Source organism: Bombus pascuorum, chromosome 12 (assembly GCF_905332965.1).
Source record: "Bombus pascuorum chromosome 12, iyBomPasc1.1, whole genome shotgun sequence".
NCBI lineage: Eukaryota > Metazoa > Arthropoda > Insecta > Hymenoptera > Apidae > Bombus > Bombus pascuorum.
In genome coordinates, this window is record NC_083499.1 from 10638039 (window position 1) to 10664723 (window position 26685).

At 41.0% G+C, this 26685-nt stretch overlaps 1 long non-coding RNA gene across 2 annotated transcripts in view; it reads left to right on the forward strand.

Annotated features, from left to right (window-relative positions):
• The window catches only part of LOC132912671 (uncharacterized), a 116966-nt gene that overhangs the window by 24193 nt on the left and 66088 nt on the right, over window positions 1-26685 (forward strand). For both annotated transcript variants that reach the window (XR_009659252.1, XR_009659251.1), the window contains exon 3: window positions 25126-25163. This is a non-coding gene — a long non-coding RNA (uncharacterized LOC132912671). The remainder of the gene's footprint in view (window positions 1-25125; window positions 25164-26685) is intronic.

The following is a 26685-nucleotide window of genomic DNA, read 5'->3' on the forward strand; positions in this document are numbered from 1 at the left end:
GTATGCGGGGGCGATAAAAGCGATTCGCGTCGATTATGTATATGAGCGGCGGAAACCATTGCAAATTTTATTACGACAAACTAAACAGGCCGCGATCGCCGATCGAGAGAGGTCCTTCACCGATTATAATGGCGAAAATATTAATTTGTCGATCATTGAACCGATTGCGAAGATCGTTATTTCGTTTGAAGGAAGTTAGGTGATGTTAATACATCGTTCATCGGCATCAGAATATGGTCCCTGTAACGCGAATAGTTTGATCTTGTTTGTCTACTTCAGCGAACTCTCAGAAGGGTTCTATCTTTCTAAATATAAATAAAAATGGATTCACGATTATGATGATGAGAATTATGGTTGTAATATACAAGGAGAAATGTTAACTGTGATTAAGAGTTGTGTGAAATTAATGAAAAATATTAGGAATGTCGACCACTTAATCAATATCGAGGTAAATTATAATTCGTCCAATATAACCTCGCTAATATGTAATTAAATTTATTAATTGAATAACAATATCGATAAAACGATTCTGTGTGTTCAAGAAATAACAGGTTTTACTCCATGCGGGTCGTTTGAAGCGATTGAGGAACATCGACATGTTTGACGTTAATGCAAATAAAATTTTGCAAATAGATTTTACAAATTACAAGCTATCTAATTATACTTGACGAAAAACTTGAATGCCATAACAGCGAAGGCTACAACCCATGTGCTATTACGTAGCTGGCAAATTATTGTACAATAGCTTGAATTATAGAGCTAGGTAATTAAGTATAAAGGAAAAATGCTAGGGTTGGTAGATCATTGATACCACAGGACACATAATAAATATCGAGTGTGAAATTTGACAATGACCCTAAACGTGAATATAAAGGTTCGTTGAACGGCACACGACCTTGCTCTGATCGCAATTTCTGATATCAAAATACATCGATTTACACCTCCATTGTTCCTCGACTCGAAATGTATCGTAAAACAGCGATATGTGTGAATACCTGCAACGCATCCCCTGTTTTGTGTCGTTCGACCAGTCGACAGGGTTAATGGTTTTCTGAAATTTCTACCCGATTTGCAAAATTGCTGTGTCGGTACGTTTTCCATAACAAACAGCTATAATCGAACCTGTAATTAAAATTCCATCACTGGAGCGATTTAGACCTTCTATCGAGAAAAATCGACTGTTCGCGTCTTGGAGAACTTTTAAGAATTGCTTAGACATCGACGTGAACCTTACAGATCGGTTGATTAAATCGTCTTCGACGTTTGTCAAATTAATCCTTTCAAAAGTACGTTGACCATTTCATCGATACGACTTGAAGAAACAAAAGACGATCCGTCGTAGTTGTTTCGTTACAATCCATCATTATTTATCGAACACGTTGAAGTTTATTACAAGATACAATTGCCTCTTGAAATATATATTGTATGGAGCAAATCAGATTTTATCGTATCTCTGTCCAAGCAACTGCCACCTAGTTACGTGACAAATTCCTAGGTACCAACGTCGACAGAAGACATAAGTCGCAAATCCCTATCATTGGCAATAATCAAGAACCACGAATTACCGGCGTTTTCTAATCACGCAACAAATACGAAAGCCTTGACAACTTCCCGGGTGTCCGGTCGCTAATTAGTCGGAGCGGTTGGTATGAGAAAGAGGCAACACCGGATGCCGAAGGCTACCTCGACTTCGGAGAACACGAATAATTTCCCGAGCTAGGTGGAGCTCTTACATCACGGCTCGTCACCGTTTACGAGAACACTAGAGAATCACGGTAAATCTGCGAAGGCGTGTGTAAGTGTATCGAATCGCCGGCAAACGAAGGCGAGGCAATGCACGCTGAATGGCCATTGAGAATGGCGACCGACAATGGACGATCGGCGTTCTTCCGGAGCGATCGCCGTTTCCCGCGCGCTGTTCTACGCCCATTCCCAACGAACGGGGCCGGATCTTCGCTCACTGGGCCCTCATGATCGCGATTCGAGTCTACCAGGTTCCAGTTGTTACCAGGTTACCCGCCAATCGCGACTTTCCAAACGGAATAAAGAATCCGGATAATTGCACCCGCTGCAACCGTTCGCACGCGATCCGCACCGTCTGGCTGCAACCAGTCCTTTTCCAGATGGAGGCATCGATTTTTGCGGACGGCCTCGAGTACCCATCCGCCTCGATATCGAGTTACTGACCACTTGGGGACGTATTATTGCTGAGGATGAGATGTCTAGGAACGATTGCTACCTCTAGAGTTAGACACTTATGTGATGGCTATTTCTGGTCATGTTAGATATTGGCAGAATTCTTCAACACGAGAAATTGATTCTCTATTTGTAATTTAGTCATCGGAAACTCTACCATGTACGTTGGTCTAGATGTTTTGGTGTATTTATACGAATACGTTTATTGCTGTCACAGTTTGTCAATTGAGATTTCTGAAAGATACTTTTCAAGTTTCTTCGTAAATTAAATCTATAAGTCGATTGGAAATTGAAATGAATTTCAATAGTAATTGGAAAGAATTTTTCGTAATGAAATAATTTCTTAGAGGGTAGTCAATGATCTTGCTTCTCTTTGGTTTGTTCATGCGCAACAACTGCAAATACAGAAAATAGAATAGAATATTTGCAAGAAATTAGGAAATAAGCTTTCGTATTCGTATCGTATAAAATTTTGAAGATTATCGAGTTACATCTAGAATTCTGAGAACCTTCCAGATAAACTTTAGAATTTTTCATAGAATGTTATATTTGCGCTGATAAATTTTAAAGCAGAACTCGAAGAAGTACAAGAATCCATATCGAAATCAACGTGTTTCGCTTTATTCAAAATTAGAATTCGCATTGGACGTGGCCGTACGATCGACTTAGCATCCCTGAAAAGTCTCTACAGATCGTTAACCATCATGAATCCAAGAGAAAAGAAAAAGAAAAAAACAGAAACGTGGAAAGAAAGTACAGAGAAAGGCGGCAGAATTGTGTCACGGTTTCCACGCACGCGGACGAGCTACGAGCGGTGGTAAATGGTGAAACTAGAGTGCTTAGATCACGGTATAATGAACGTCGTACGAAGATTACGTTCGTGGGTGGAGAACCTATTTACATAGATGCAGAGGGTATGTTTGGATGGTAGGGAGCCGGAGAATTGCGTCGTTGGTATGGGGCAGAAGTACGTTCGCTCATGCACTTGCACTTCCACTCTTAACGGAGATTATGTGACGCGTGCGTCATGTGGTCGGAGGCTTATGAGTCGTCAGTGACGGACACGTGAAGATGATTCTTTATCCCTGTCTTTATCGTTCGACTAATATCCGTCATTTTAGTAACCACATACACACATATATATCTACTCGTTTGCTTCTAATGGAGAATATCTTTCATGGTAAAATTTTTACGATACCCAAAAGACTCTTATTTATCAAAATAAAACTGTAGTTTAATCAATAGCTAAGTTACGTACCATGTGTTATTTGAGTTCAAGTACTGGGTTTTCTTTCCTTCTTTCTACCTTTTCCATGTAAATGTTGAAATTATCTTCATCTTATATATTATTAAAATTATTAAATGATCGATAAAATTCATCTTATATATTAGTAATCACATCTTCCCTTAAAATACTGTTTGTAAAGATATATTGAATCAATTAGTCATGTATCTTCTCATACGATCAAAAGTCACATGTACGCCCTTCCTCGCTTCAATGAGCTTGATAAGAGGACCTTCTTTGAAATCCAGAAAAACGTAGGTGTAAAAAACAATTGCGGTCAAGGAATATATCGCCGCGGGTCTTGCAAGATACCGCCCGACGCTATCGTCCGGCAATATTTCCGGTTCCTGCCCAAGAAGCGTGTTCTCGAAGATAAATGATTTATCGCGCTGTGAACCGGACTTTCTGTTCGTTTCTGCGAACTGAACTACACAAGACGGCGATGACGACGTCGACGAGGCAACGGGATGGAGAGGCGGCGGAGATAATTAAAAAGGGAGAATAATCCTGAATCAGCGTGTCCTCGAGCGGACGAAACGGATTCTCCTCGTAGCAGAGCGAAGGCTAAACGGATGCGCATTGTTCGCCACTCTTGCGCGTCGTCTTGTCACTGGTATCGCAATCTCTGCACGTGAGCACACGACGACGATGAAAACACAACCTGAACGCAGTGACGATCTATCGGGTCTAGTCAGCGTGTCCGTCGCATCTTCTTTCGCTTTTGTGCGGCTGCGAAGGACAGATTCGTTGAATAGATTCTGCGTGGCGCGCGCGACAAGACGCCCGATCGGAAAGCTGTCGTCCGATCGCTTACGATATTTTCCATTCGCCCGCCATCCACCTCCGTCCGGCCCCCTGGCCACGAGTATTGATCGGAATCTCCGGTTTTTATGGAACTCTCTTCTCGCTCGGCCTGGATAACGCTCTCTACCTCGAACGATAACGCAACAATGAAGTCTGCAATTTCAAACAGGCAACCGCGGCATAAGGAGCGTATCAATGAGACGAAGGATAAACCGAGGAGGCGTAGTTCGATACGAAACCACGAAATCAAGAAATGATATAATGGGTAGGGTTGGCGAATAGAAAGAAGTTGAACGAGCATAGTGAAACTCGTTTTCGAACAGCAGGCACCGATCAAACCGAAACAAAACGATGATGCTTTGATTGGCTGGCTTCGAGAAGTCTTGGAGTTCTGAAGTAAGAACGGATGGATGAAGAGAGGGGAGCGTTTGATCGTGAAAGAAAATCCAACGAATACGATAGAATTTCTAGGTAGCACGAGAAAGAGGAGAGGCAGCGACTGCATCCGCAGCTGCAGGAAAAAGAGAGGAGCATCGAACGGTCGAACCATCGGGCCAGCTCGTCTCATGACTCGCGGTATAAAACAATATTGATTGGTCGTACAATGTGGGTGGGATTATGGGGTGGATCGGTCGTGGAGGCGGAGAGGGTGGACCACGGTGCATTGTGCTCGCTGCGTCCGGTCAAACTTTTCATCGTCCCTCGCAGCTCTCCTCTCTTTTCTGCTCTCCTTTCTTTTTCTGTCCGCGCGCACCGACCTCTCTGTCCCTTTTCCCGTTGCCCTTCCATTCTCCCTTCGCCGTTCCTTTTTTCTCTTCTTTCCCGAGACCCCCGATAATTATTGCAGACTGTCTCGGTTTCGTTGGTCGCCCGATTCCTCCCGATTCCCGCTAACCTGCACGCTTCCAACTTTTCTACCCTTCCGCTCCCACTCAAGAAATCAGCCAAGATGTTGTACGATTCTGTACGAGTCGTTTGTTCGACTTTTTACTTGTTACTTTTTCCATTGGTAATTTTTGATTGAAATGGAAATGGTCGTAACACGATGTTGTGAGAAAAACGAATAGCTAATCAATTACGTGATAAATATATCTATCTATAGATATATCTGGTAAAATTGGTCTTAGCTCTTTTACTCAAACATGGGAAGAAATCTTGTCCGTTTAGAAAGAATGTAATTTTATTATTAATAATTGAAAATTAAATTTTGTTCGCTGTTGTGAAAAATGTAGCCCAGAAAGGGTTAAATGATATGAATAATATAAAATAATGAATTTCCAACGAAGAATCGATCCGGAGGAAATGCAGATTTGAAAATTTATCGTATAAATTTGACAAACACGACGTTATCATTAGCGTTATTGCATTTACATAAATATTATGTCCTGCTTGCGAATTTCTACAAATGGAAACATTACAACAAACGTGATGAAACGTTATTTATTTAATAACTTCTATTTAATCTGTCAACATGAAATTACTATTAACAAACTTTCCAATTAAATGAATTCCATCTCATATCTTCTGTTCTTTTACATTTCACAATTTTAAATAGTACATGCTTCCTTTAATAACCAACAACGATATTAATTAAGTAACCACGCTCCACATTGTCTTTAGGTTAAACGATTCTTCGAATAAATGATTTTTTCAAATCTTTAATTAATAGTACAATAACTTTACAGAATCGTACTTTGTCTCCAAAGATCATCGTATTTATACTACAAACGGCAATTAGATAGCTGTCGAAACCGATTCACGGGTGTCGAGTAAAAAATCAATTTTTCCATCGAAACGAAGTATTACACAACTTTGGTAATATTTAAAGCTGTTGCTCGTCGATTTCGTCGAACAGTATGCGGAAACTTTGAAAACTAATATCACCGTCAACTCTGGCTGACAAAGGCTCGCCCCAACGACATCACGCACACGTTCCTTCCACCCATACACACGCGCATTTTATAGATGCTCGCGCAAACACACGCGTTGTGTACACTTGGATTACTCGCAATTACGCTCCGTAGATCAGATGACTCTTCTCAGGCAGCGCCTTTATTGCGGCTTTATTAAACGGCGATGGCCGATGCGATCGGTCGTGGATCCTATAGTGACTATAGTGTGTAGTTACAAAGTCTGAAGGCGACAAACAAAAGAAGGCGCAATGAAAAATAAAAAAAGCGTGTGGCAGACTCGGAAAGGAGCGGACCGTCACGGAACTCATGCACACACACACACACTGCGCAATAAAGAGAGAGAGAGAGAGAGGAAGAAAAAGACGGGAAAGCGAGAGCAACGGAGAGCAGAGGAGAAAATACAAAGGAAAACGGAGAAAAAGAAGACGATGGTTCGCCAAATTGCAAGCTTCGAGGAACTCGCTACGAGAAGCTGTAAAACACCTAAACCATACGTCTACTTCTCCGCTTGGAGATACGCCTGCAACCAGAGACCGTGCAAGTATCGTGTAACTACGCGATAACTGTAGCGCACGACCGCGATACTTTTCCAACACGAAAGCAAAGGGTACACAGAACACACGAGAAATGTTTCTATGACTCGCTATTGCTCTAGCAAGGGCCAGGCAGTAGCGAGGAAGGCCACGTATGAGAGAAAAGTCGGAGGAATTGACGGCAAGGTGTACACTCTGCGACCGTATACCGGAAAAATTCGAAACTCGGTAAACTCCACGAACTACGTAATGATACACATGTGTTATGGCCAACTTCGGCCCTTCAAACTGCCCGCCTTGTTACCATGGCTAGCTCACACGCTGCTACTCGTCGAATTTTCCAAATATACCGGCCAACTTCGCGATCGTCGTTTTCTTTTACGGTCACGTTTTCCGACCACTGACAACTTCATGGCAAGTTACGAGTGTGACGGTTTTGATAACGTTCTTCGATAACGAGTATATGTTAGAAAATTCTGTTAAACGAGAGGTAATTTTGTTCGTCATATAGATGTTCGTGTGACTGATAATTTACCATAGATATGGATATCCTATGTGCATATTAGTAAGAAATTTTCATTAAGAGTACACGTTGTAATTTGTCGAAGTGATCGCCACTTCTAAGAAAATTCTACATCTGGTCTTCGGTTTTCTCAAGCGCTGAGGTCATCGATAGCGTATAGATAAAAGAATGCGTCGATGACAGACCATAAGCGGTACACGTGCGACGTTGGTTTCGGGGGTTCTTTTAGTCTCAGGGTAACATTGCTAGCGTGAGGGTCTGGACCAGCTTACGCTGTATTCCACACTTTGTACTTTAATATTCACAATATATATACTTACAATACCTTACAATTTACCCACGCGTTTCTTTAATTCCACATACACCGAATAACCTTAACATAATTAACTACGATTTTTATGATGATAATACTTGAAAAAAACTATTAAAATTATGGTACAATTCTACGTCTCTTTTAATATATTTTAATCGATCTTCTACAACCATTAACACAAAATCACACAAACCTGCATATTATTTATAGCAATAAGCACGCATAATTGGAAAATTCTAAATTTCTCCTTTTTTCTATTATAATATTCCTTATATAATATTCTTATCTAATATTCCTTTTTTCAAACATATACCACGACTTGGTACAATTATTTACAAATTAATATTTAACTATAATCGTCTCTTTATTCATTTCCACAAGAAAGGATTCGCCTCCTGTTTCTCATTAAAGCCTAAAAAAACCGGTTCGAATGCTCGTTTCCCCGGTTTCAAAATTTCGCATTCACCGAATCGATTTCTCTTCTGGAACACGGTTCCGCTCGGTCCTCCCCCAACGGAAGTGACAATCGAGCCTCGTCTTTGCCGTTGCCCCATCACATCGGAGCGGTTACCAGAGGGAAACGAAGAACGAACCGTTCGATCCGCGTCGAGATTGTTTCGCGAACGGTTCGACGTTTCGGAAGAAGGGTGGACATTCTTGGGAACAGCGCGCAGTTTGGTAATTTATTTCTTGCTGGATCTCCTGACCACAGGATGCCTGACGAGGGTGGCGCTCAGGTTCATTCCCAAACTGAACTTGGTTTAGTCCGCGCCGCCAACTATTTCGGAATTAATTAAACTATCGAGGCGACCGAGTGTGTGCGATTGAATCGTTAATTAGCAACTGCCCTCCGTGCTCGTCCCTCCACAAGTTACACAATCGGCACGCCCTACCCTATATTTACACTTGTCGCGTCTTCAAATGTTCGGGGTTAGCATCGGGATGTTCTTCTAATTAGAAATTTCTTTCTCTTTCTCTTTTTTATCGCGTAGAACTATCAGTATATTTAGTAAAGCTGAAAACAAATAAATGATATTAACATGGATAATATACCGGTATGTATCAGATATTGAGTTAAAAAATAGAAGATTTGTCTGAAAGAGAGAAAAAATTCTAGATATTCAATGTACCATGAAAACATAAAACGAAATCTACAATGCAAGAATTATCCAAATGTCAGACTTCACAGCACTTACAACTCAAAGTGCAGTTAAAACGCAATAAAAACAAATACTACAAAAATCAAATGATAAAACCAACAATGCCAAACAACAGGGCATTGTTCCAAAGCACTCCACTTACAAATCCGACAAGAAACGTGCAAATCTGAAATCGATAACTCAGTCGATCAAAATGAAAACTAATTATCGAAACGGTACACGAATTGATTAGAAAACGACTATCGATGATCGCTATCCGGACAATAAATATCATCGCGTTGCCGTAAGCGTTTGAAAAAGAAGCTCGAGGAAAAGTCGCAAATAATAATAACTGCAACCGATGGATATTTCTTTGAAACGCGGTGTATTTATTTACGAACGAAAAATTATTCGCTCGTGGTCCAGCCACGATTTTCTCTGCACCCTTTCGACCACGAGTTATACCTGCACCGGCGCCGAAAGACGCGCAAGATTGTCAAGAATTACACAATGCCGCGCGACAAATGAAGCATTTCAGGGGAATGCGATCCGCCCCCACCTCGTGCATGAAAACAAGGGGGAGCGGAGCAGGAGTGGAGTTTAAAAAACAGAAAAAATCAAGAGAAGGAGAGAGTTGGAGAGAGATAGATAGAAAAAGAGAGATTGTCCGTGCGGCGTACGAGCCTCGGAGCTCCATCAAGCCCTTCGAAAGGTTATGAATAAGGGATGAAGTTCGTGCGTAGCGACGCACATACGCCGCCGGTGTCCACGCATTCATACGAACTCGGCCGAGTTTAAGCTCGATTGTATGCCGATAAACGAATAAATGTGCAAATTTGACGAACCAGCCCCACTCTCCCTGGCTATCCTCTCTCACCCCTTGTCTCCCTTGCCCTCTCCTCATCTATTGGAAAAAGGACGCGCGTACAAGCACGCCTGTCAGCGACGAGTGTACGTGAGAGAAAATAGAAAAAAAGCAGAGAGAAAAAAGTTAAGAGAGAAAAAGATAGCAGATTATGCGCGTACGCCCATGCGTCCATTCTTTCGAGAATTTTCTGGTCGCATCGTAGATGCGTGAGGGCTTGGGCGCGCGTTCCATGAGCTTCCCCAGAAAAATTCGACGTATATCCCAGGAACAAGTGCGCGAATATGTACATACGTGCGTGCGCACGTGAGTATATAAAATATATATATATGCGTGGAATATGTCAGTGGCCCCGAGTGGTGCATGTTGACGCGTAGATCGGCCCTGATGGGCGCGTTGGGCGTTTCTACATGCGGAGTCGTGAATAAAAATAATTAACGGAAAATATATACGAACGTCGAAGCGGCGATTGATTTACGGGAATGCACGGAGGTACGAGGCGGGACCCGTAATTTCGCAAAAACCGCGTATCTGCGGGCTCGGCCTCGATTTTTGTTTTTACCCCGACCAACCAGATCGACTGCACACCTCGTACCTCTTTCTCTTTCTATTTCACGCTTTTTCTTTCTCTCTTTATCTCTGTCGATACACGCAGGAACAAGAAGCGCGCGTGTGTACGAGTGTGTCCGAGCCTGTGCAAATTTACGTTCGTGCACAAGCATTTAGGCGTGCATGAAATTTTTTCGCCGTTCATCGCCCTCTCAAACTGTGCAGACTCCACGGTCCACGATACTCGTTGCCACAGATATTACGGATAATTTAGCAATAGCTTTTTGCCTTTAATCAAATACAACAGCTGATAATCCGAGGATACTTCACCGTGGATAATGTTTTTCGCAGCGTCAAGAGGGTTCTGCGTTTTGTTCGGCCAGTCGATGTTTTCGACATCCATCGTTAAACAGGGACGAGGATGAGAAAGTTTCGTTCGTTTCTTCTCGGACGAATCAATATCTTTTTCGTCGACTGTTTAATAATCGAATCTCTCTCTTGTCATCGTTCTTCCCGCGTGGAGCCGTAAGTAATCGCCAGCATCGATGTTCGTTGAACAATATCCCTGTTTGATCGAATCAAAGAATCGTATTTTGTATAGGATCTATATAAATCTCTCGTATTATCATTGCCTAAGTCATTCTCCTACAAGTACTAAAACTTTGTTATTACGCCAATGTATCCAGATGTACGAGCTTGCAAATAGCATACAGCAGATGGTAGCCCACACCCCTACAATAATCGGTGCAGTTTACTCAGGGTGGCGTGAAGGTTATCTTTAAGAGACGTTGCGAAATGCTTCCAAGTAATAGAATCGAAGTAATACGTCGCATAATCTGAAGAAGCTCCTAAAGCCGCTATAAATCGAGCGCATGGCAGGTGCGCGGCGCGATCGTCTCGTCCAAAAGAATTTCGTTGATTAATCGCTCTTTTCCTAATATAATATCGCAATTGTTCCTGGTACAATCTTTTCTGTTCTCGAGGGTTCTTGTCCGACTACCGCAAAAATCGCTCGTCGCTCGCGAGCTCCGGCACGGTCAGCAAACACCGAGAGAATAAATACGCGGCCCCGGCCCAGTGCTTCTCTTTCTTCCAAGATAATAACTTTTTTAATTAAAGGAAGCAGAGCGACGGCAACGGAAAAACAGCGTCACTGTGGAAAAGAGAGAAATAAAACGACAACGTAGTGTGTCGCGTGACGTAAGGCACCTCGCACACCGCCGTTGCACTTTGCATTATCTTATTCTGGAGAGGGTGAGGCAGTTTACAAAGCAACGGGTGCGCGAAGCGGCGGAGCCGAAGAGACGATTTAACGCCCTGAACGACTTTCTCACCCCAGACTTAGACAGAGGATGGAGTGGGGGAGGGGGTGAGAAACGAAGCACGAGGCGCTAGGGAGAACTAAGAACCTTGAGCGTTCCAGAGCAGAGAGAAAGACACACCGTTGGAAGAATAGCACGGTTGAAGAGGGACAGAGGACGAGTCTTGTAGACATAGGGCTAGGGTGCTTAGTTTGCCCGGTGTGAAAAGCGGAGAAAAGCGCAAGAGAGCTTTTTTTCCAGCGGGCTCTGAAGTAAGTGGCTACATCGTACATAGCACGTAAGTCCACAGGTGTCCGCGGACAATGACTCGCGTCCCTGTTGTACGTCTGCACATGCACATGGTCCCGTGGATAGAGACCGCTGTGATCGGTTAACGTGTGTGCGTGTCACAGATTCGCGGCCCCGAGTGCCTGTGCGTTGCACGTCCGTATATACGCGGATCCTGCGAAGGGGTTGGACTACCGGCAGAAGTCTCTTAATTTCCGTGCTTCGGGACAAAGGGGAAAAAACGAGCGCTGGAGAAAAGAGTCGAAGGTAGAAAAGGACCGTCCGACGTCTCCCTTTCTTCTTCTATCATTTTTCCGAGCCCTCTTACTGCTTTCTACCAGTGCGCGTTTCCTCGCGCGTCCCCGTCTTCGTTCCTCTCCTGCTGCGCTCCTACGTGCCGCTTCTTCTTCGTTCTCCTTCTCTCTTTTCTTTTTCCCTTAACTCTCTGCTCTTCGATGGTAAATAGTAAGAGAGAGGGAGACAACCAAGGCGACCACACGGCGAGGGTGCGCTGCGACTCGATACCGGGTACATATATATATATATGTATATACGCAAACATTCGCGTACCAGACAAGATCCTTTGAGTCTATCTCGTAACAGGTTTGCTCGGTACGTCAACCGGTGAAGCAGCCGTAGGATCGCCGTGACTTCAATTCCGCGATTGTTCGTTCCGCCAATCCCTCAGAAGTTAACTGAAGTGGCACAGAAGTTTTACCGCGTCATACGTGTCATTATATCTTCGGTTTATCCTGCGATTGTGCGTTCCGCGAAACAAGCCCGGCTTCGTTCCCCGGCAAATTTCTTTTCATACGAGGCACGCATGCGTTTCGTCAGTAATCTCGTTCGTAACTTCCGTTTGTTACTCCGCTTTATATGCGACGAAACCGTTGCATCGTTGATTTTTCGAAAGACTCGCGAAACATGGGCGTATTGAAAATTTCCTGCGCTGGCGTTACTAGCACGGAATCAGGGTCTAGATTTCTCTTCTGCTCGCTGCGCCGGTTCGTTGATCTTCGGCTGCTATCGAGTCTCCTTCCGTTTCATTGTCCTTTGTTGCGATTCTTATACGGCCTGTTCCTTTCTTTCAGAATTCACGGTGGAGACCACCCTTCGTTGTTAATATTTATTGGTGCTTATTTGAGAGCAGACAAAGGAGAGATTTATTGGAATAGAATGTAAAGAATAAGCTTAAAACGTAGTGTAGGTGCACTATCGATTGTGGCTACTCGAGATTATCTCTTTCATTGTTTCTACTTGAATTATGAATAATATCGTGAGAACTATTTGTCTGTGTTTATTCTTGTGTAGGATTGTTTTGCTCCGATACTGCATTTATTTCTTGAGATTTACTAAGATGTACATCGGTATAATTAAGAATGTAATAGCTATCGCAAGTATCGGGGTTGAATTGCGGAATAATGCAACGTGTCTATTCATCCAGACAAAACTAATATTTCTCTTTCTTAATTAAAAGTTAAATATGTATATACGAACGTTATGAAACAATCGTATCAACTGGTGGTTGACGATTTTAGTCAAAGTCTCCTTTAACTCGTTCTTAATAAATCAATAACAAAAGCTCGAAAATAGTATCGGAAAAGCAATAAATCTTCCGATTCGATTCTAACGTAGTTAGCACTTAAGAAACACGGTCCGATACTTCGGCTAATAGCTACTATAATATTAACAACTATTCGATAATAAATAAACATAGCGTGCAATCGTTTTATCGACGACACTTTCGTCTCAAACGAAATCTTATTTTCCGTCTGCAGAAACGATACAACTATTTTATCAAAATTAATCATTACGTAATTATCAAAAAATTATCAGATCGCAACGTGTCGTACGCGTCACCAACAGCAAAACTATAAAACTAAGCAACACCTATAAGATGTCCTCTTTCCGAACAATTCGATCACCATAACCAACAAACCGAAATCTATCCGACGAAGACATCGATCTCCGAGTTCTCGACTTAAATCCATTATCCTCGCGTTATTGTCTCCGCGATGAAGCAATTTCGACATCTGCCGAATGGCAGCTGAGAAAGAACAGCATCATCTCAAATTACTCTGGGCGCTTCTTCGACGTTGCGGTTCCCTTAGATTCCTCGTGCGGCCCGCGTGTAATGTCCGCCTGTCGCTAATCCCAAAAATCTTGAAAAAGGTTCATCATCTGCTCGTGTAGTAGGTGGCTGTTTGTCTGTTTGTATGTCTGTATACGACGACTGCATAATGCCGATCGTCTCGTGTTTACGGCGTTTTGTGGGCAAACAGAATCGACGATCTCCTCCACTTTTCTTACTGCTTATTTTTGCCCTCCACCCCCGTTGCCGTACTAAACGAAACGAGGGCCTCCCTCTAGCTTCGCGGCTGGCACACCTTTTGTCGGTGTTCGCCCGAGCGATGCGCCGTTGCTCTGCATATTTTGAATATATCTGAAAGGATCCCGTGCTCCTTTTCGACGCAACACAGAGCTCGTCTCTTTTCTCGTCACGCGATCGAGCCAGACCTAGCCCCGACGTGATCGAGTGCATCCCGCTGCTGGGCGTCCTCCTGGCCGGAAGGATGCGTCCGGATGCATTCTGGGATATTGACGTAACAGTACGACACGGAGCTTGTTAAATATTTATCCTTGCATCGGGTTTGGTGGATACAATAGACGTATTCTCCAATAAGAGGATGAAAAAGAACAGCTCCTGGGCTGGAAGTCACGCGCCGTTTAGAGGCTATGTTTCGCGAGTACTTTAGGCGGATGAAGAACGATAGGATCCGGAACCGGCAGCTGAGAGGCTAGCCCGCGATCAATCCTGTTAATCGACTGGAGATGCCGTGTACGCGGGCGTAGATTCTTTTGACAGATTCGAGGAAATAGGGTGAGATAGAGTCGATTGTGCAGCCAGCCCCTTTGTCGGGATAATTCTTTGTCAATCAACGAGACAATCGAGGTGGACGAAGATTTTGGTATCGGACGAAGCGAGGAAATATGAACCCGATGGAACAAAAGAGGTTTAAAGTTGTTTGGGTAGTGGCAAGTGATATTCTTTCTTTTTTTTTTTTGTGCTTTAGCTTATCGGATTAAGAGGATTTTTATTAGTTATGTTCGGTCTGGGATAGTTGTTCGAGGATATGGATAGGAAAATTAGAAATTGCTTAGGTAATATCGTTTTCCTATTAAGGCATTAAATTTAGTTTTCTTTGCTACTGTATATATTGAATCGTGAAATTTATAACAGAATCTTTTTCATTAAAATTTTTCTTGGAATAATTAATTCCTAATTGCTATTGTACTACTAACAATTTCTCTACTATTATCAACAATGATAATATATAGAATATTTTATACAATTTTGTAATATTCTTATGGACATTAAATGCAATATACGCAAGTTGGTAAAAAATGCGGTAATATTAAATTTAGATAATTCGGTAGAATTACAGAAACTGTTTCATACTATAATGATAATGAACGGAATGTTATTAAAGATCTTTAACTAATTATACTTTGATCCACATACATTTACAAATTTTTAACCATTTGCTAAACACTTCATATATAACGATCCAAGCTGTTATATAATCGTATCAGCACTTAATTAGAAATTTAGCAAATCGATGAAAAAACAGGATCAACGGAGATACTATAGTATTTTATTAGCAACCTAAGATATGCGAATAATCATCCGTACGAAGAACACGCGTGGTGTAGTTAACGCGATGCCGTCCAAGGGTTTTATCTTCGTCTCCACGTAATTTCCTCGTAACGCCAATTTTCCTGAAGACTAGTAACCCTTCACACCACGCTCGAGCGCCCTCTGGGAAAACAAAGGTGTCACTTCTTCAAAGAGCTCTTGGCTGCTCTGACTCTCTTACTGTCTCTCTTCAGGGATTCGCCGTGTCGCGTCTTTCCGTCTGGAAAGATCTCGGCTATCATTCTTTCCTTTTCACGCTTTGCCACTCGTCGTTCTATCTATGTCACTCTATAGATTTTATCCCAAGCATCTCAAGATTCTTGTACAGCAGAGGCCCCCAACTAAACTTCCAGCCCCTTCTTCATCGGTGCCAAGAAAGCACTTTATCTCTTGAGGGGTTGCTTCAACAGGTTACAAGACATCGGTCGTTTGGTTTTTCTTAAGGCGAGCTTACCCCCAAGAAATGCTCATCCTCTTGATCTCACTCGGCTTTCTTAGCCTACGGGAAACGTCTGCTAATTACTGCACCCTCCCTCGGTGATTTTCTCGGCTTGTTAACCATTACCATGGACAATAAAGCGATAAACTTCCCGTAGAAAGCAACCTGTCAGGTAGACAGTCTTTTAAACTTTAAAGTTTCTTTAAGTTTCTTTAAGATTTTATCGACTCGAGAGACGATCGCATTTTAACGAACTTTTAAAAGTCTTTTATAGAAACATATCGATGTTCAATCTCATGTCTGAATTTATGTCTTATTTATTCTGTTGTAACAGCGAATTTAGTAGATAAAGCGTCATTTTTATGTTTTGACTGACATCGTTCATCTATATTTGTTGAAAAATACTTTATGCTCGTGTTTTGCCTTTTTTATAAATGATGAAAGATCTCAATAAACTTTTACTCTCTCAGTTAAGTAAATCTCATTCTTTATTTGTCTGCACATTAAACGTAAATGAGCAAAATATTTTATTTATAATAAGCTGAAAGTATAATTAAAATATAATATTAAATTTAATAAAAATATCACAGTACAAATAATAACTAGCAAAAGATATAGAAAATATCCTTTTAATACACCTTTTTAATAAGTCATTACCTTTGTTACCTTTCTATTGCATTACCTAAATAAACAAACTCTCGATTACCTTAAATACCATATTACCGCGTTATCTCACCACGCACAGTAAACAAGCCTCCATAATCTCAACGCTTCGCAGCCGCAAAACGCCAACCAACCACGTAGTTCAATGAGGAGGTACTTTATCCCATTCGAAGAGGGTAATTCCAACAGGTTACAAGACGCTGAGTGCGGTTGAATCGTCTTCACGGTAACCACCCCTAAGGAAACACCGTCCCTTTACATCTTGGTCGTTTCCTGAACCCTAAGGAAGCCCATTCTACCCCGAATTCAGCCAGTTTTCTTAGCCCCTTCACGGACGAGGAACTTCCCTACGAAGATTTTCCGGGCTAGAGGGTACGGATAAGGAATCTGTTGATGAAAAGGGACAACCAGCTAGGGGATGAAAGTAAGAAAAGAAAGGAAAAGCGTTTTCTTACGACGATACTCTCCTCCTCCTATTGCTCGAGTCCTCCTACCCCTGGGCCGCCCTCGAGGGAACAAGATATCAACTTGTTGCTGTTGGGATTGAGCGTGGGCCAAGGATCTAGAGGGTCGAGGTTTTTATTTTATTATTTAGAGACGGCACGCGAAACCGACGCGCCCCATTCCACGTCATGTTTCGCCTTCTTTCCCGTCCCTGGATTAGGAGCGCTTTGTTCCGTGTTAATACGGAGAAACTTTGCTACGTTGGAAAGTTACTTCTTTCTTTCTTTTTTCTCACATTTTTTTCTCCTTTTCGTTTTCTTCGTCCGTTTTTTTTTTTTTTTTTTTTTTTTGTTTTTTCTTTTAGAGATTAGAATGGAAGGTGGAAGTGACGAAAGTTTTAAAGGCTAGGAGTTCTTTAGAAATAGTCCGACGTTATTATTTCTTCTAGGGCTGTGAAATATCAAAACAGGAATTGCGTGGAGAACAAGTGAAAAATAGATATTAGAAGCAACGTATAGGAATGTTATTATTAGTCTTGTTATCGCCAGGATACTCCTGTTTCCTTCCACGGTACGCAACATAAATGCAACAAAGTTTACAAATACAGCGAATGGCTCTTTTTCGATAGAAACGATGAAGTATACTTTTTTTTTAAATCAGCGAATATCATTTTAAGATTTTAAGTAGAGAGCCACAGAATTGTACAAATGTCTGGGAAAATTATATTTTTATATATATCTAATTAATATGTAGGTAACTAATAATAATATGTCTTTCATTTCAAATTTAAACAAGTGAAAAGCCGCGCTATATTTATAACTAAAAAGAATGCAGTTGCTTTTTCAAGCCAAAAAAAAAAAAATACGATCATAGTGTAATAATAAGAAACATTAGAAATAAATAAGAATGTGAAATGTGAAACAAGTGGCTTAGTATAACGAACAAATTGTTTTATTGGATATCCAGATAATCCAATTGAACTGTACAAACATTTCGTGACAAGCAGCTGCTTTCGCTAAACTTTCTGCGAAAGATTCCCAGAACATGCGTCCATTCGGAAAACACTTGTTGAACATCGAACTAAGATTGTCTGAGCTAAGAAGCCACTTGTTGCTTCATCCTTCCTGTAAGGAACTCGCTGTCCCGTTTCAGGATACTTAGCGTAGCAGCTGGATATATTCCGTCTTACTTTTACCTTGACCTTCTCTTTTCCGCGATTCAGGTTGATTCTCACTCGATTCTTTCAACTTTTATTATTTTATGCACTCTCGTAAAAATTTTATTTTGAGCAAAAATACAGCAAAATATAAATAGTAAATTTTTTCAAAAAATTAATCGTAAGATATAAATAGTAAATTTTCGAATTATTCTGCAAAAGATGAATTGTAAAATTTTGTTTAAAAGTATAATATCTAAAGATACCTTTTTATTAGTTACGGCGAATGAAAACTAAGATAACGTGAGATTATTAGGAATCTTGTTACAGCACATAAGTAGTAGAATAATCTATAATGATAGGCGGAGCATAATTATAGCTTTGTGAAGAACGGTAGCGATCCCCCGATTCTTCGATTGAAATAATCCATTAGCGGTGCAACGATTAGATGAAAGGGGCGTCTCCTGAGGCAGGGGCCACGTGTTTCTAGCATAGTTCCAGACACACGTACAACTTGCACGCACGACACCAGCTTAATCAATCGAACGACGTATCGAGCGCTTACTTCGAACTGATACGAACACGTCGAAACAAATCTTTCCGATTGCTTTGCTACCTTGGAACAGATATTTATACTAAATTTAATAAATCCATCGAGAATACATCTACTTTACTGTAAAATATAAATACGACAACTGTTATTTCAGTATCAAACAGTAAGTAAAATGTTAATTGCTACATCTTTGTTTTATTCCTAGACGTCCCTTCGTCCGAGAGACTGATAATCCTAATGAATAAATCTAAATAAATTCGTAAGTGAGTTTTAGAAGCTAAAAACTATTGTAAATTAAAATCCTTAAAATCGGACAAAATGTTTGAAATATGTCTCGTAATTCGTCATTGTATAATATTAGTAAGTGTGTGGCGTTGATTTTCTTCGCTCCTTTGCGATATTCTAACACGGTTATAATAGAAATTTGCTACTTGTTCGTTATGATTATATAACTAGCAATATTCATTTCACGGTTTCCGGAGAATTAGTGAAAAGCAATTCATTGAGATCGATAATCGAATTAAGATAGAGAAGGGACGATAAAACGACGCGAAATATATCCAATCAGTCTTTACGACAAACCAACGAATCCTAACCGAAACTCGATAAGTCGGATTGACAATTGGAAAAAAATAAATGTACCAAACGCTAGCAGAATATTATCGTGTAAATTATAGAGGCTGAATTGCATATCGTTCAAATACGTTCATTCATCCCAACATTTACGTAAATACCGTTTTGCGTTACACGAAAACAACTTTGTCTCATAGAGCGGCGCGGATTAACGAACGAACTTCTATCGACTTAGCACGCTGAATTGACGGAACTTAAAAAGAAAAAAAAAAAAAAAAAATACAAGCTCACCCTGAAACTTGCGAGTATGATTAGATTCTGCCACGTGCCCATTGTGCCAGCCATCGACGTAACGCCCCTTCCTATACGCGCGTGTGCGTTTCAGTGCGTTCAGCCACGTTCATGCGTGTCAGTGCCATAACGTGAATCGCAAGACACAGGACTGTAATCTAGCATCGCGTCATTCGTATCGAGAGACTGGACTTTACGGGAATTTATTGTTACCCGGAATTATTGGATTCACGATCGCCCTTCTCTCGTGCGAGCTTCGCTCCAGAATTTCGGAATATTATTCGTTTTCACAACAGGTTACGACATAGTTGCTTTGGAAGAACGATAACACAAAAATATAACAAGAAACAAAATAATAGCATTCAAATAGTAATATAAGAAAGTAATTCTTCAAAAGACACTATTTTGTAATTAAAGAGTATTTAATGATGTGCAAGTGTTTGTTACATCGAAATTATCTAGCTTTATAGAAAAAATCAGGTTTTTCTGAGTACAGTGATTGTGAAATGAATTATTTATACAAAATAGTTTAATTTCACCACTTTCTTATTTCATTGCTCTTCCGGGGTAGCGGCACGGTGTTATGATATTACGAATAATACATTTCTGAACAATACTGTTTAAGCTATTTTTACCATAATCGTACAGAAGTAAACGATAGTTGTTTCATACCGTCATACAAAACACGACCGCATTTCGTGATGCTATGTGAATTTTCCAGGACAGTGTTATAACGCCCATAAAACAGAAATTCCACCTATAAGTCCTTTGGAAAACAATGTTAAATGTAAATCACGTACATATTTACGAAAGTGTAACTCGAGCATAGTAAACACGAGACAAATTACCAACGAGGGAGCATTCGTGACGAGCAGTTCAAACGCGGTCGCGCCATTTGCGGTTGCACAGTATTTAGAAACGTTTCCCCTGATGCGATCCGCCGATCTCCCAAAACGCAAGCCCGACGGGAAAAAAGAAATCACAATACCGCAGAAAAAGCGTGGAACGATCGTAATTCCCGCAGCTAATTCCACATCCAATAGCGGGTGTCGTAACGAGGTTTTGCGGAAGGGAGTCTCCTAATCGTCTAATCGTCATGGAACACGGCATGGAGCACCCTTCGATCGTTCTTGACGCGGTTTTCGTCGTTTCGAGGGGGAACTGAAACTTCTGATCGGTGCGATCGCGAAGAAAGATAAGAGGTACGGTCAATAGAGAAGGAACGACAGAGAGATTTCAATCTTGACAACGATCAAGGTTTCCCATCGAGACGACGCTATTTGATTTTCAACCCCATCGTCCCTTTGACGATCGGTCCGTGTGCTTGCGCGAGGGCAAGAGCGTTCGCATCGAAGGACGATCGACTTTGGACGCTGGTTTTATCGAGTTACGCAACGCGCCACGAAAGGCAGTAGACCAAGTTCTTTGTCTAACGGGCCATCTGTCACCCTGAAGAGAAGAGAGCCGACGTCGTCTCTCGTCAGGAGGGTGGCGTGGGGACAACGATGTGGGCGTTACGGCAAACGCGTTACGACGACCTACTTGTGTTTGTAAATGCTTCGCTCATCACCTCTCTATCGTCTGAGCAGGCGACGTACGACTGTATTTCCCACGAGCGCGCCAATACCAAACAGATAGCATCGTGATAAAAGAGAGATAGCGCGAGACAAGTAGAGAAGCGGACCTCTGCAAGGATACGTATGTGTATCGGGTATTGATTTTCCACGTACGGAGTTACGCCAACGGGGTAAGCCGAGACGCGACAAAGTTTATTAATCCTGGGGGCAGCAGACGCGTCTGCGTAGCCCCGGACACAGCGAAACGCGCGTTCCACGAGGATACGAAACTTTTCACGTCGATCGCTGCGCTTGTATCCTCTGCCGCTTAGTTCCTCTGTCCACTTTGTATGAAAATTCGGACATTTTTCTTCCTTTTTTTTTTTGTAGCTCGTATTATCCGTGTATTAGCAAAATTCTATACTCGAAAGAATTTCGAATAATTGTAACGATCAGCGCTACAACGATTAATACGATAATTCAACGATAAGCTCAGGAGGAAGTTCTTTATGAGCTTAAGTGCACTTTAATCCGACTCTGAAGTTTACTGAAGTATTTGAACGATTGCAATGAATTTGGGCAAACGAGAAACATTCGAAATATTCTATTGTATTAACTGTTGAGGGTATTCTTTCTATAAAAGGAATTCATAACAAAAATCTATATCACGTAGTAAAGTACCATATGTGTCTTCGCTTATTTCCTATTTTAGAATCTAAATCGATAGAAAATCTAAGTTAATCGTTTGGTATAAGTGTATAGGAGCTAGAAACTCAAGTCAAAGCAGATGGTTCGCACGAGAAGTTCATTCATATTACACTCTGTGTTAGGTATACATCCTATACTATAGCACAAAAGCTATTGTTAAACTACATACATTTCATTGCTTTAATACGAGTTTATCCTTTTAATTCTCTTCTAGATTTACAATTGTAAAACTACCCAGAGTTACACGTACATACGATAAAACAAAGTTTAATATTTATTAAATATATTATAAACATATTAAACCTCATAGCGATAGCAATATATTACTAATAACTCTATTGATATATTTATTATATTAATAATACTAAATATATAGGTGAAATAATGTTAATTAATAATAACAATAATAAGGTAGGAAAAATACATATGTATCATTTTACATGTATATTTGTAAATCATTTTAACCACTATGCCCGTTCTATTGTTGAAAATTCCGCGGTCCATCTCATCCAAACTTATTCCAATACATAACAGTAACATAATTATAGTCTTTCTTTTAAAAAATTACTGATACCCAATCATTCTAAATTTTTGTGTATCGCAATGAAAAGCGTCGTTAATTCGGTTAGATGGAAGTTTCGCGTAGACTGCCGGGTACGACATAAATTGGTCAGCCGAAAGGCGCGGTAACGGAGGAAAGGAACGCGGCAGAATGAACGGGGAACATCTAATACATCATAAACTTGGAAACAAAGAGGAGAGAGGATGTCGTGGCAGCGCCGGAGAATCCGCCGGGCGCGGTATCCTCGGAACGAAACTTTGCCTATTTGTTAAGTCTTGCCCGCTGAAACTGTCTCAGATACTGGCGTCGAACTATGCCTCACACCTATGACCTCCTTAGTTTCGTCCTTCTTCCTTCCTTACCCTCGCCACCAAAGCGTTGTACCGATGCATCCTTCGCCGAGACCGCTGAATAGGGGCACAGAAAGACGCATTCTGATTCGTGGAATTTCGCTGTTTCACGAGAAATTGATGATACGCTACAACTCAGTTCTCCTCTCGCGATGAAAGTAAAGGAGGTTGAAACACGTACATAGATTTTTCGTAGTGTTTCGGCTTTAAATATCATGAGTCGATCGAGTTCAAAGTTGACAAGACGTTGCAAATGGATAAGAAGATTTATATTTACTCTGTGAATTATTATTATATAATAGATTTATTCTATATTATATAATATTTATTTAAAGATTTATTATATGTTACATAATAAAATAGAGAAACTTGGAAGAGTATTACGAAAAGTATATACAGTCAATGTATGTGTTAGAATTTAATCTTAAAGTTAAGATAAATAATCTGTGGAAGACACAATGTTTATGTTAACATAATATTCGGTGATATTTATTAAACAGAACTACAGAACCAAATGTATATAAGTGAGTGATATGGTATAATTAACAAAGTATGCAGGTAAAGAATTTGTGGATCGTTGACAGTTGGCCAGTCACTCTCAGACTGACTGTAGGTAGTGACCCATGATCCCTTAAATATTTTGAACTCCACTCTCTATACAGTAATAAGTATGACCTGTGTAAGTGTCCTGTTCAAATGCCTGTGTAGGTGTCTGTATAAGAGTATTTGTGCCTATGTGTGTAATATCGTTGTATTCCAACAGTATGGAACTTGGCATTTATTTCACATAAATAGATGCTATTTGGTTTATATTATGTTGTAGTCAAATTTTAAGGAGTTAAATTACTCATTAAAAAGAGCGAGACAAACAATATACACGTGTAATATGAAATCTGAAACATTTCTTCATCGTAAGATATAATCTTGTATTTATGAATAATTTAAATATATCACTTGATGATATATTAAATGTGAATAAAAGATCGAAGTGCGAAAAGATTAATTAAACGAAAAGAAATACCGTATCGCGAGAGAAGATCATTATTATTACGATATCAAAGAAAATATTCATTCATAGTAAGGCTTGAAACTTTATATCCGCTTTCGCTAGAAATATACTTTCCTTTTATTTGAATACGATATTCACATATGTAAATTTTATATCGACAGATGTATATCTTCGTATTTTCCTGTTTTACTCCACATTGTTTGCACAGATACATAAGTATATATATTTCCCATGCATTATTGTAATTCAGCTACATTATTTACAATGGATGAATAAATTATAACCAACAAGTATTCATGTAAGATGCATATAGGCGATACCTATCGATCTTAGAATCGATGTAGATATATTTCATTTTTCTTAGTGAGTACTGTAATTGTATGCATTTTATATATTTTTACATGTTTAAATATCTCATGAAATCATAATAAAGCATAATCTAGCTACTACAATTCTCCTAAATTTACAACTTTTCGAAACCTGTTTCTGTACTCCACATATATATACTTGCAATCGCTTTTTTGCCGAAGCTGCAATTTAATCGTCAAATAACACCAACTCGAAGACACGAACAATGGATACGTCGCCACCTGCAATGCAATGTAAATTAGCAGGAAGGCTAGCGTAACTATTTCGAGCCGGTAATACCTATCGGAAACTAAATTCGTGCCGGAACGAGAATTCAAAATTAAAAAGTTTGCGCGGACGAGGCTGGTCATCTGCATCTAAATTTTCTCCGGCGCAAGTTTCGGCTGGCGCACGGCTGTTTCAAAAGGATTTTAGCGTGTCCAGAGGGACAACTCGAAAACTAAAAAAAAAAAAAAAAAAAAGGGAAGAAAAAATACGAGAGGAGAGGAAAAAACAGAAAAAAAGGCTGATAAAATTTTTTTGTTAGCCGTGCCGTGATGTATGCGTGATCAGAATTCGCGAAGTTTCGCGCATCTGGTTCGAGGCGAAAGTTCGAGTGCGACACCCGCACATGACATCGCTGTGTCGGAGTGTGTATCGAGGGATGGGATAGCGAGCTTCGGGGGGAGGGTGGTTTCATTGTGACGACAATATCGCCTTGGGCGGCATTGGCGAGGCAGAGATGCAAATTTCGTGGAGGACGGCTCTGTTCTCTGCGTTTTCATCTACGGACAACGAATTTGGTAATACTGCAAGGGATTCTAACGGCACTCGCTCCTTCAGGATCTGCTTACCGAAACAATTAATTTTCCTTAAGACGGAATACCTTTGATCGTTATATAAATTTAACCTGTGAAATCCTTTCTAAAAATACTTTCAATAATTTTAGAAATAATTTGAACATAAGGGAACGAAAATTAATATTACCAGAAATTACCCTTAAATTTTTATTACCAAGGTGCCTTCATTTTATGAAGATGTACATTCGCAATTTTCTTTTGTTGCAGGGGACAGCATCTTTCAAATCGCCACAGCAACGTTTATCGTAAGTACCAATATTCTTCATCGTTATTCATCGATACTCTTCAACTCCTTCTCTAAATCACCCTCAAGCCAACCTCGAAGATGTTACTCATCGCGATAGATGTCTATACGTATAAGAACTTAAGCTTAACCCATTAAAGCTCTCGAAGGAAACGAAGAATCGTTTATCTCGCGTCTGTAAAGACGCGAATCTTCGGCTTTCTACGCCATTGCGTGCATACACTCGTGCAGGGAGCAGCGGGTTGGCAAAGGGAAGGGGTTGACAATGCAGCTGCGACGGGGTGGTAGATTCGTAGTCGTCGTAGTAGTCTCGTCGTCGTCGTCGTCGTCGTCGTCGTCGTCGTCGTCATCGTCATCGTCGTCGTCGTCGTCGTGCAATGTCAGTGGCGATGTGACGGTGACGGAGACAAAGTAGGAAGAAGGAAGGGTGGTTAGACGCGCGGGAGGAGGTAGGTAAACGAGTGCTCGAAGAAGGGAGGAGAAGGAGAAGGGCGGAACTGATAAACGGAGGTGGAGACGCTCTAAGGTACATAATCATGCTTGCTGATTCCTTCGCTAATAAAAGTCTCACTGTCTGCCCATCCCCAGCAGTTTCGTACCTCACCCTCTTTTGCCCTCGTCATACTCTCGTTTCTCTCGTTCCGTGGCGTTCGCAGCACACGAAGATCTACCTTTTCCGCGGCCTCTGGCTGACTCTGGTTTTCTTCTCTCTCGCTCGCGCGCTCGCAAGTCACCGCACACACGCGTCACATAGACAAAAGTGCATGTGTGCCTACGAGCGCGGTAACCGGGTCCGCGAAATGCACCCTTGCACGTAGCCAAGTCCCGCGACAGAGATCGGGGTGAACTCAGGCTGTGTAAGAAGACAAAAGTAGCAGGGTACGGGAAGGGGCAACGAGAATTGCACGAGATACGGGTCAGAAATGCTTGCCGTAGCAGCATCTGAAGTTGCAATTTTTTTCATCTCCCGATATCCACTCGAAGATTACGCATACGTGTATTCGTACAGTCGTTTCGTCTCGCGTCTCGATTTCCTACTCTCTTCTGTGGACTTGCCTCGTTTCTGCATTCGTTGGGGTTCGTCGATACCGTCCGGGACTTGCGACGATGAACACTCAGTATGTATATCGATTAGGGAGCGACCGACGATCCCTTCGAGATCCGCATCAAGAACGATTCGCAAATTAATTTGGCTTTGTCGGTGAGCCTGCCGCGATACGCTGATCTTCAAGGTAAACAGCCCATGTACGTCGCTCTTCGTTTTCTTTCTGTGGTTCTATAAAATGTTAATCGGTATTCAGTGAAAGGATGCAAGATGCATGGACCATTGCATTAATATTTTATTTGAAAGCACGAGATCTTATAGATTATAGATGCATCGTTCTTTAGTTCGTTTACTCACAGAGTAAGACTTTCTATAAAAATCCCATCGACGTAATTTTACTTCTCACAGTTTCATAAAAATATTCTTATCCTCGTTAGTAGTTCGCGTGACATTCGTATCTCGATTTAAGAAAATAATT